Here is an 11,717-nt window from a genome sequence, read left to right on the forward strand (position 1 = left end):
TGATTAAGTGGGAGATTGTGTGTAAAAGTAAGAAAGAAGGTGGTTTAGGAATTGGGAATGTGAGAAAGAAGAATATGGCTCTATTAGGGAAGCTGTTATGGAGATGACCATTAGAGAGGGAAAGCTTGTGGCATGAAGTGGTGGATAGTCTTCATGGGAGGTTGGAGAGTGGTTGGGATGCTGGTGTATCACATCAGACTAGCACCTTGGAAACCAATTCATAGCGTCCCTCTCTCATTTCCTCAAATTTTTTAACCTCTCCTATTTTACCTTTGGGTCGTAATTGGGATTTTGGGTTTTGAAGGGGATTGAGCGATGAAAGTCACTTGTTTGTTAGAGCTATTGTTGCTTCTTGAAAGAGTTTGCTTAGAGCCCCCTGAACTGGATACAAGGGTTTGGTGCCCAAATTCTAAGGGCCTCTTTTTTTAATGCTCTTTGCCAGTCCCTAATTCCTCTTTCCTTTCTTGCTAAGGAAGTGTTGGTCTCAACTGATTCCTCCTAAAATTAAGGCTTTTTGTTGGAAGTGGCTTATGGGAAAGTTAACACTCTAGATTACTTGTAAAAGAAGAGGCCTTTTTTTGTGTATTTCCCCGAATTGGTGCACTCTATGTAAATCTGATGGTGAATCTTGTTACCACTTACTAATCTCCTATTCCTTTGCTACAGATATTTGGGACTGGTTTTTCTCTTTGTTTGGATGTAGGTGGAACATGCCAATGGAGATTAAGATGTTATTTAATCTATCTACCTTTGTCTGGTCAAAGAGAAGGGGAAGAATAATGTAGAGATGCACTAGAGCAATAGTGATTTGGACATTATGGGAGGAAAGAAATGCTAGAATTTTCCAAGAGAAACAGAGAAGCAAAGAAGAAATTATGGACTGTGTATTGACTACAATTATACATGGCTATTAACTTTGGATTTGTTTAGACAATTCTCCTTTGATGATATTTGGAGGAATTTGTTGTTAGTGGCTTCTAGCTCAGTACAAAAGGTTAAAAGCAAGGTTGATATGGGCACCTCCCAATGAAGGTTTCTTGAATTTAAATTTTGATGGGAGTAGTCAAGGCAATCCAAGTCTTTCTGGAATTGGAGTCATAAGAGATAGGGAAGGGATCTAGTAGCACTTTTTTCAGGACCGGTGGGGAATCAAGACTCTTCAAGGGCTGAACTGTTTGCAGTCTTAGAAGGTGTTCAGATTGCAAAAGATATGAACTTGGAAAATCTGGTGATTGAAGGGGACTCCAAGGTGGTGGTTGGCTAGCTAAAAGACCTGGATCCAGTGATATGGTGCTATCGAGACGAAATGAAGAAGTTCAGATGGTTAACACAGCAGATGAGTTTGATTATACAATGGGTGGGGAGGGAGGCAAATGCTCTAGCTAATTCATTAGCTAAGCAAAGGGTAACTAGGGATCGGTTGTATTGGGCTCAATTGTAATTCTGGTGTTGTTTTTTCTTTATGAGTGAGGTTACACCTCGTGCCTCCACTAGGGAAGCTTGTAACAGTTGATTATCTTTACTGATTTAATGAATCCTTAATGAATTTTTTATTATAAAAAAAAAAGATCAAGCACATTATTCTCTAAAAAATAAAAATTTCAGCTTTGGAGTTCCACCTTGATACCAAGGAAGTACTTGAGGTTTCCTAAATCCTTGATTTCAAACCACTTGACTAGGAACTTCTTCACTTGCTGAACTTCTTCATTGTAGTTTCGTGTAATCACAATGTCATCAACATACACCAACAATATAGTAGTTGAGTTGGTGGTTTTCTTCACATAAAGTGGTCAGCTTGGCTTCTTACAAAGCTCACTTCTGATGACACCACTAATCTTTTCCAACCAAGCTCTTGGAGACTGCTTTAATCAATATATGGCCTTTTTAAGTTTGCATGCTTTATTCTGATCATCTAATATCATGATTCCAAGTGGCATTGACATATGATCTTCTTCCTTCAGCTTTCCATGTAACAAAAGGCATTTATTAACATCCATTGGGTGTAAGGGCCTTGACATATTTGTAATCAATGAGAGAACCAACTATGATGGAATTCGTTTTATCCACTGGAGGAAACATCTCCTAATAGTCAACTCCACAAGTTTGAGTGAATTCCATTGCCACCAACCTAATTTGTATCTGTTAACCATGCCATTAGGTCTATGTTTTATAATAAACACCCACTTTACATTGGTTTGCTCAAGGTTTCTTGGATGTTCTTAGGAAGCTGAATTTGAGACAAGGAAGAAGTAAATGAGCACAAGAAAAGAAGACATTGAATCATAGAACACAAATTTAGCAATAGGATAAAGAGCAGAAGAACATCTCTCTCTTTTTTCTTTTCAAAAGGTAAAGTAGAAATTTTATTAGAGAAAGCCAAACAGTACAACAGAAAAGGCTAGGCTGCAGCTAGACAAGCCCCCCACAAAGATATAGCTATAATGTGGGCCGTGTCGGGCCAGCATGACCTACATTGACAGGCTGTTTACACTATAGTGGGCTGTATTGTGCTGGCACGATTTGCAAGGAGAGGAGCCAGTAGGCTTGTGTTGGGTCAGCCCACTTTTTGTTTTTTTGTTAAGTAAATGAAAGAAAAATTTAAAAAAATAATAATGAAAATTTAACAAAAAATTTAACAAGATAGACAACAAATTGAAAAAATCTAAGCTTTTTATTTCATTTGAAATTCAATGTGTACAATTTTTCATATATGAAATTGGAAAAAAATCTTTGGTTTGGTTGTATCATTCTCTTGTCGAGAAGGTCTTGCACCTTTTGATAGAAAGGATACCTATCTGGTCATACAGTAGTAGGGGCTGAACCTGGCACTAAGGGATGTGATGGTTGTGTTCCCTCTTGGGAGGCAAACCCATGGGTTCTTGGAAAATATTACTGTACTCATGGAGTATCTGGCCCAAATTATTCAATCTACGAATTACCTGCTGTTCAGTAGTGGACAATGCTAGGTCTGTATGTAAGGTGCCAACCAGCTTGTTGGTAAGGTCTCCTACTGGTTGTAGCAAAGACTTGGGATCGAATCCTGCCTGCACCTGGGTTGGGGGATGGGCTACCCCCCCGTTGTGTAGCCCTTCAAAATATATCGAAAAAAAAAACAAAACAACGCTAGGCCTTTATGGGAAGAGCCCATTTGCATCAGCATAAGTTAGCCTTGCTTATCGACTGAGGCCAAGCTAAAATGCTGTGTCAATTGGTGTGATGCCACTCAGATGTATTGAGATGACATCAATGACAAAATCCATGGGAAGTTTGCCGCAATTACACACCACTGGGCCTAGTTGGCTGATTGGCTAAACCGCCGATTGCCCAAAACAACATTTGTTCCACTGAACTCCAGTGGGTACAAGTCTATAACAAAATAATTCTTTTGCATTTGAAGAGCCATGTCTTTACAAGCACCGGTGCAGATCGGTTACCATCAGCTACATTATTGGTGAAGGATTGAGTGTCTTTCACAAGCAGTTCCAGATATTTGACAAGCTCAAGGACCACAAAGTTCAAGGTGCAGCCACTGTCAATAAGCACCAACACCATGTGGTCCTTAAGTAGGCCCATAACTCAGGTAGCCTTTGGGTGTGGGTCTACATTAGTCCTTCAGTGGAATCTTCCCTGTTCAATTCTCTCAGGTCCCGGCCCATATTCACCTTTAGGTCCATTGGTCTGTAGTAGCAAGGCCTGCTGGGTTTTACACCTGTGGCTGGGCCCAAATTTCTCCTCATAGTTATAACAAAGGACCTTTTCCCTTCGGGCCTACATCTTGTCCCAAGTGAGTCTTTTAAATGGAATGGTGGACTGATTAGGTGGTCCAGGGGGTTGGCCCAATATGCTCCTTGTTCTTTTGGCAGGGGTGGGCTTAAGTAATGGGCCAAGGGGGCTTTAGAATGGAATGAGCCTGTCTCAAGCAATTTAATTTCTCCTCTTGAAGACAGGCTAGCCTAACTGTAGCCGTGATAGAAGTTGGTTGCAGGACCTTTACATCCAGGCGGATATCTTCTTTGAGACCTTCGATGAAACATCCAATTAGGGCCTCCTTTGGCCAGCCATGTGCTCTCGTGGAAAGGCATTTGAAAGACAATTTTATTCACAGACTAGCCTTGTTTGCCTGAGTTTAGCTAAATCTTCTTTGTAATCTTTTAAACCAGATGCTCCAAAATCACACACAAAGTGCTTTGGTGAAGTCGGACCAGCTAACTTGAGGGTGGGAGCATCAGAATCACTGGTACCATATCTCTGCTTCCCCTTCTAGATATACGGATGCAACCTGAACTCACTGGTGGCTTGATATTTCTTTGAGCTCAAATTACTGCTCAGCCTTGAAGATCCAAGGAAGGGGATCCCCCCGAGTATGATAGAAACTATAGTTTGACTGACTTCCAGGGAGTATAGATCAAGCTTGCCGATCACTTCCTTGCTAGATCCTTCTAATTCTTTGTCCTGGGCTCTGCCAGCAGACAGATTCTCATAAGAAGAAGCCACCACCAATAAGGTTTCTCTGATCTCTCTAAGCTCTCCTGCCATTTTGTGCAGATTTAGCTTGATCTGATCAACTCAATCCTCCATCACTGCAGCAGATCTTGTGGTCGGATGTGGACATTGAGCATCCCTACATTATGCTTACATAGAGCCTGAACACAAGAAAGAGGATCCACGTGAGTTAGTTACATGGATGTGACATTGAACATATACATGCTTAAAGTGTGCACGGGAACAAGCCATATTGTTGGGCTCCTTCCTGGACTACTGTGTGTTGGTGTTAGGCCTTGAAGCATCTTCAGGCCTGGGCTGATGCTTAACAGATTGTTTGGGCTGTCTTTGGTTGGAGAGCTTGGTTTATGGTCTGCTTTTTTCTTGTATGGTTTTTGGTTCAGCAGTGCAGTTGGCAGTAGGTTTATTTTTCTTCCTCTCTTAGGGGGTGATTTCTAGTCACCTTTTTTTTTTTTTTTTGCTTTTCGGAAGTTTAGTTGAACCCTCTATGTGAATTGGAGGATATTGAGCCAGTAATCATCATATTACCATGTCAAACTGACATTTGGAACCTCGTCCATGAAGCTGATGTGGTGTGTTGTGGTTGGTCCAATATTACAGGCAGAACCTTATGAAGTTTAAACTGGTATATATATAAAATGTGGTTGGTACTTCATTTTTAATATTTGACACTTTCTAAAAAATAGAAGTAATCCTAATTCACAATTCGATTTGATTTTTATGACATTAATCCAAAGTAGCATAACAGTAGTAATATCGCATTTCATTTGCATAGTTACATTTGATATTGTCTTGCCTGGGATGCATGGAGTTGTCTTTGTTTAGATTTCCGGCGTTTCTTCTGGGTATACTTTTTCTGCTCTAGTTATAAACTTTAATTGCCTTGTATTTCTCAATCTTAAAATGCTTTTTCCTTTCTTTAATTGCTGCAAGAGCTTTATTGTTTCCTTTCCTTTTAGACATATTTTCACTAAAGGACATGATTTACTTTCCTTTTTTTGTTCTTTTGTCTTTCATGCAGGTTTATTGGCCATTGGTTGTTTGGATGCTAGTACAAATGATGTTTAGAGTTTGGAGATTTACGATTCTTAAAAGCTCCTATAAGGATAGGTGTTCTCCTCTTTTAAATTTTGTAGCCTTTTGTAATGATAAATGTTAGAAGTGAAAACATTTCAAGGAATGGAATTGGAACTTTGCTAAACAAAGGGTCACCTTGTACAAAACGTTTTGGAGGATCAACTCCCTTGTAGCTTAAATTGCTTTGTTTGCATAAAACCTGTGTAATTGATAAATCATCCAAGTTGATTGTTCCATGGGCCAAATTGGTTGAAAATAGATTTGTACAAGCAATGCAAAATCGATTCATTTACATTCTCGATTTGGAAGTAATGTTTAAAATATCATATGACCCGATACAAGGCATGCCATATCATCATTCTAGAAATGAGAACATGGTATCGTTCTTGTTAGGGATGGCAATTTCTACCCTACCTGCTGGGCAATCATTCCAATGGGGCAGTTTTTTTTGTTTGAATTATGGATTTTGGGGTGATGATAGAACAGGTTTAGCCTAATACCGTACCTTAATCGTACCCGTAGAGTGGGTGCCGATATGAATTCGTGTAACATCCAAGACTAAATTTCACCTAGTAGTCAACTATTGGAGAAAATAGATTCCCTCTTGCAAGTAGTAGTCAACTATTTGATCCTAATAATCAACTACCTACTTGTAACAAGATGAAGCAATTTGGTAAGCCTTTAACATCATTCGATTGCTTGATTTAATTGACTACTTGATGAAAAAAATCAATTTTTCGACTATGTAAATGCTTAATGATTGTTTCCTCTTTCAGTAAGTCTTCAACATCGCTGGGAATAAGCTTTGAATGTTTCCTAAAGTGGATTGATCCTCTCCTGGCAGCTCAATAATGGTCATATGCTCTCTAACTTTGATTCATGCTATTTATTCTATTTATCCTCTCTAGGGATGGCAATTTTCCCCATTTCTCTGATCTCCGTGGGGGTCCGCCCCGAATGGGGCGGGGATGAGGATGATTTCCCCCTCCCCCCAATGGGGAAAATTTTCATCCCCGTTAGTGGGGATGGGGAACTCCCTGCCTCGCGGGGTCCCCAATCCCCGTCCCCACGTTATATATGTATGTATGGCCCGACATTAATATATGTATACATGTATGTACACATATATATATATATATTAATATTTTTAAAAATATGGTTGAATTTTTTCTAATAGGATTGTAAATTTTAATTATTTTAATTTTATTTTTTTAAATAAAATAAAAAACAAAAACAAAATGATTAACGTTATAAAAAATCACGAGGAATGGAGATCCCCGCAGGGATGGGAATAACCTTGTCCCCGTTAGCGGGGACAGGAAGGGGACGGGGATGGGGAGAGGCTCCCCATCCCCGCCTCACCCCATTTCCATTCCTAATCCTCTCCCAACCTTACCCTCCCAACATTCAAGGGTAAGGCGCAAGCACATTGGGTTTAGAACCCACATCTAATTTCCTATTACTTCTTGTTATATATATAAGCAATAAATAAATAAAATAACATGAACAAACATAAAAACATCCAATTATTTGATTAAGACAAAAAATACATAAGCTATCAATTATTTTTCATATAAAATTTGAAATATTATTAAATTCAACACTTAATACACAAAATTCATATGCTTTCTAACAATATGTGGGTCAGGTTTAGCCTAATGCCGTACCCTAACCATACTTGTACGGGTTAGGATGTGTTGTGGGGCACTAGAGATGGCAATTTGACCCATCCCCATGGGGCCCCGCCTTACCCCAATCAAGGCAGGTTTTTTTTACCATTGATTGTGGTTCGGGGAAAACCCGAAACTTTGGGGTCAGGGACAGTATTTGTCCACCACACCCCAGCCCCGAATATTATATATATATATATATATATATATAATAGTTTTAGATAAATTCAAAAGATAAATTAATAAGTATACAAGTAAAAATGATCAGGGCGGGGCAAGAATAGAAAAAGTCGATGATTCCCGTTCCCCATGGGGATGGAGAAGGGGTTAGGATTTTTATCCCGTCGGCATTGGGGTTCAGGGCGGGTAAGGGGTGGGGAATTTGAATTCAGAGTCGAGTACAGGCAGGCAAAACATGGCCTTGCCCCGCCCCGTTTCCATTCCTATGGGAGCACACTCCATGGGGTACCGATATGAATTTGCATAACATCCAAGACTAAATTTCACCTGGTAGTCGGCTACTAGAGAAAATAGATTCTCTCTTGCAAGTAGAAGTCGACTATTTGGTCCAAATAGTCAACTACCTACTTCTAACAAGGCTGCTTGATTTAATTGATTACATGAAAAAAAAAAATCAATTTTTCGACCATGTAAAAGCTTACTAGCTTTTTCGTCTTTTGGTAAGCCTTCAACATCATTGGGAATAAGCTGTGAATGTTTCCTAAAGTGGATTGATCCTTTCCTAACAGCTCAATAATGGCCATATGCTCTCTAGCTTTGATTAGTGCTATTTATGCATGAGTTTATGCAAAAGATTTTGAGGAAGTGGATTGACCAATATAAATCTATCAAAGAAAGAAAAAAGCTACAAAGGAAAGCCAACTAATATAGTGGAAATTTTCATATGATGTGTCTGGAGAGAGGACATACTGACATAGGCAAGGTTTGGCTGAACCTCTATAAAATTTGTGTGGGCAATCTATTATTCTACATTTGTTCTTGTTGACATTTAGTCTCAACCTTATTATCTATGTATATTTTGCACTTCATAGCTACCAATCATTCTTGCATTGAATTTATTTTAAGAAGGCATTAATTGGGAAAGAAACCTATAGAACTCAATCCCCCCCCCTTCTTGAATTAGGCTATTTTAGCAATAACTACAAGGTTCGTGGACGAGGGTAGGTGGATGTATGCTAAGGCCCGTAAATGAGGCAAGGTAGGCACACAGTGACGACCACAAGGAGCTAGAAAGGTGAGGCCTGCAATCAAGACAATGGAAATTGTGAACAAGGTGTAGAGATAGTTATGTTGACCTTATATGTTCTGATGATAACAAACTTGTTGAAAGTATTAATATTGTGCTAAGACTGCAACTAATCCAAATAAGCTTCTCTGAGTCCTAATCTTGTTAAGCATATCCTGATGAAAAGAAAGTGAAAATTTTACTTGTGAGGATATGAACATCCTCATCTTCAACCTCTCTATAAGAAGAAGAAAGCTCCAAGAAAAACAAAGAACTACAAAGAGCAAGAAGGAAATGAGCAACCTATGAAGATTTGCTACACCAACTCGAAGAATTGGTGTTGGTTGAAATATAAAGTCATTTATAATTTTGGATATTCCAGAGTATGGTCCCAAATTGATTCTCTTACACTGAATTAATTTGCATATAAAATTGATAGAGGGTCTTCGATAGGACACCAAATGGTTCTAGTCAGCCACCATTAGTAGTAGATTGCATATTGTTCAGTTTAAACAGATTCTTGCCATATTTACCATGGACGGAAACAAGTGATGCCATGAAAATTAATTGCTCCAATCCTGAGGTAGGCAATTCAAATTTTGGTGAGAAAACAGAGCATAGACTTCGCAAACTTGCCGGAACCACAACTCTAATTGCATCAAAAAGAAAACAAGAAAACAATAAGGGGGTATCAGAAATCAAAACGTATATCCAAATCGGGTTCTTGTGACTCGTAGTCAAATCTACTTTAAATTTCGAGTCAGGTCCACCTAAACTGGGCCCAAGTGATTGAAATTGAAACTTAGGTCCACGAACAACCTTAAGAGCCTAGGTGAAGGAGAGATAAAAGTTGGTAAATGTTTTAAGTATTTTCCTACAATAACCAAACTGGGAACTCCAATGATACGAAAAAGGGTGGTGATTTGGGATATGCCAAATCTCATGCAACAAAAATTCTACACACATGCAATTGCACATTGAAAATATTTCACACATTAAGAATTATATCCGATACATGCTCATAGATGTTTCCAATGTGAGGTTGGATTCTCAGGCTTTCAGAGTATGTATAGGGTTTTTACTTGCAAGAAATTCCATCGTGTAATTTGGGCATGTGATAAATGGGCCACACCCTTAATTAACGGTTAGAAACCTATATTGGGAAATTTAAAGTACAGTCCACATATGGACTTTTATTAGATTTTTGGGTTTTATTTACCAACACCTCCCACCTATTATTCAATGTCCCCCTATGGCAGAACCTGGAACCTAGGGGTCTTCAAACTCGGTTGATAAACCAAAAATCGAATCGAACCAAACCGAATAAGTTAATTTGGTTTGGTTAATTCGACTATCGGTTCAGTTCAATTTTTATTTTTTTAAAAAAAAATCAGTTTTCAGTTTCGGTTCCATTTGACTGAAATTTTCAATCAAACCAAACCGAAAACCGAATTAATATTGTTATTTAGTTAAGTATATTAAACATGAATGTTTTATTTAATACTTTATGCTAATTAATTATTAAATTTTCTAATGAACAATTAATAATAGTTAATTAAAACTAAGACTCATTATTAATTGTTTATTAGTCATTAATTATTAATTACTTTTGAAAATGGCCAATTCGCCTATTCCCCATTGACATAGGGCTTTGGGCCTATTTTAGCTTTTAATTAATAATAGCTAATTAATTAAAACCATTGGGCTTTGGGGTCATCTAACTTTTAATTAATAATTAATTAATTAAAAGCATTGGGTTTTGGGGTTATTTTAACTTTTCATTAGTAACACTTATTAAATGCTTGTCATTTATGTGGAACCAGGGTCCAACCAAACCAAATTCGATTAGAGGAAATGATAAAACCGAATAGTCAGTTAGGTCTTCGATTTAAACCAAATCGAATTGAATCAGCTGATTGTACATCCCTACCTATAAGGGTTGGTTCCAGGTTTTTTGAACTGGAAGCTACTCTGTGAAGATTGGTTCCAAGGTCTACCCGTGGAACCTGTTCTTTCTTTACTCTCCCCTTCAAGAAAAAAATGAAATATATCCTTCAAAAACTTTATTTTCAATAATGTCAATATATAGTTTAAATTTTATATTATCTTTATTGATTAAATTTAATAATTTAATAAGTAAAATATCAATAATTTATTAATATCTCAAAATTTGTCATTATAATTTAAATTTTGTAAATATTACCTTTTACTACAAGGTTCAAAGTATCGATACGTATCAGCCGATACATATCATGTCGATGGCTTCCTGATTCGCCCCTCCAAGGGTTGTATCAGATCAAACATTGGTTCAAAGGGTAGCCAGGCCTTAAACTGACCCCTCTGAACGGGTTTCGATAAAAAAAAATAAATAAAACCTAAAAAAAAAAGTACCAATACAGGCCGATGACGCCCTACAGTGTATCAGCCTGTGTTGATACTTTGAACCTTGCCTTTGACATTATTAATTATATACAAATATTGAAATGAAAAAAAAATGATCAAATCACTTAAATAACTCGATGGTCAAGTGAGACCATGGCTTTTGTAACCTTGAGTGCTTGGATTCAAATCTTTACATCCTTTAAAAAACTTTAGGATTTATTTCAAGACAAGTTCAATTCCATGGCCGATTCATCATGTCGGTTCAAATAGGATAAACCCCTAAACTCTAAAACCAACCTAGGTGGGGATCGATTCCAAGAATTTAGAACCAAACCCTACTCAATAACAGGTCAAATAAAACTAGTTTAAAGTCTATTTGATTCAGTTCCGAGTAAAACCTACCCATTTGCTCATCCCTAATAAAAACCTTACAGTGGAAAGAATGGCATAATTTCATATATTGATCGTCATTTTACATTATTAGCAGCATATGGTCCCGTCCTTTCGTTGTGAATGTGCCTTTGTCAGAAATAAATAAATAGTAGTTTATGCTGTATATAGTTATATACCAGAATTAAACCCAATACAATGGATCAAAATCTAGGGTGCAAATGCGCTACCTAAGCTTACAGATTTTACACCACATACTGGGCCTATTGAAATTTTAACAAAATCGCAACCAAACCCGCCCGTGTTCTAAAGCACTTCTGATAACCCATTCAAAGCAGCTTCCAAACATATACATAGGTTGTCCATGTGGAAACCACCTCAGAACGCCAGAAGCCGCCGAACTTGAGCCCTCCCAAATGAGCAATTAAATGAGACAAGGAGAGGCTTGG

At 37.9% G+C, this 11,717-nt stretch overlaps 1 protein-coding gene across 1 annotated transcript in view; it reads left to right on the forward strand.

Moving 5' to 3' along the window:
- The window catches only part of LOC104588629 (uncharacterized), a 31,019-nt gene extending 25,194 nt beyond the window's left edge, over positions 1 to 5,825 (forward strand). Inside the window, exon 3 of the mRNA XM_088888907.1 lies at positions 5,525 to 5,825. The gene's annotated coding sequence lies outside the window, so the exon portion shown is untranslated. The remainder of the gene's footprint in view (positions 1 to 5,524) is intronic.
- The last annotated feature ends 5,892 nt before the right edge of the window (positions 5,826 to 11,717 follow it).

Source organism: Nelumbo nucifera, chromosome 5, assembly GCF_055504915.1.
Source record: "Nelumbo nucifera cultivar China Antique chromosome 5, China Antique-T2T, whole genome shotgun sequence".
Taxonomy (NCBI): Eukaryota; Viridiplantae; Streptophyta; class Magnoliopsida; order Proteales; family Nelumbonaceae; genus Nelumbo; species Nelumbo nucifera.